Source organism: Cucurbita pepo, unplaced genomic scaffold (assembly GCF_002806865.2).
Source record: "Cucurbita pepo subsp. pepo cultivar mu-cu-16 unplaced genomic scaffold, ASM280686v2 Cp4.1_scaffold000907, whole genome shotgun sequence".
Lineage (NCBI taxonomy): Eukaryota > Viridiplantae > Streptophyta > Magnoliopsida > Cucurbitales > Cucurbitaceae > Cucurbita > Cucurbita pepo.
The window spans coordinates 9,202-10,016 of record NW_019647114.1 but is presented as its reverse complement, the minus strand read 5'-3'; positions in this window follow the sequence as shown (position 1 = coordinate 10,016).

Genomic DNA, 815 nt, shown 5'->3' with positions numbered 1-815 from the left:
TTATTTTCATTCTCGAGTATAATTAAATGCATAGTATTTCTTTATCACGACCCATACAGCTGCACATGAGCCCATTAGATGTATAATATAGCTAATTATAATCAGGACCATACATTAACATTCAGTGCTATCCATAAGAACATGAGCGGCAAGGCTGACAAATAGAGGTCGAATTCAAACTCAATGAGCGTGGGGACAGTTTCATATGAGTCAAAGAACAAGTCAAAATTCAACACGGTCAACAAAATAGTTGACTTTTAAAAAAACCATTACAAAAATTCAAATTCAATACCTGATTTCTTCGATATTTTTATGTGATATGGTCGAGAGTTCTTATAAACAAAATACCCTAGTTCTCTTTTATCTTTCTTCCTCTCCCGTCGATACAATTCTCGACCTCCATCTTTGATTCTCTTCGCCTTCCCCGTTCTCTCTTACTCTCAGTGTCTTCTCAAAGACAAAATCTCTCGAATAGATCTCGTCTCTTGTTCTCACTTCCTCTATTTGCTAACAACTAGCCTAAACGTCATCTCTTGCGCTTCGAAAACTCGAATCTTCCTTCATTTAAAATATATTAAATCAGTTTAGAAATAAGATATAACGAAATTAAATTAAGTTATTAATCTCGTAAAAAATAAAAATTATTCAAATATCTAATAAATGTGGAGTATTTTAACTATGGTCCAAAGTTAATTTTTTAAAATAAAGTAATGGTTAATTGTTAAAATCTTCAACCCAATCCAACTAATATCTACCAAACCAATTAATAAAATATATATTTTTAAATGATATTAAAAAAAAAAAAAAAAAAAAGG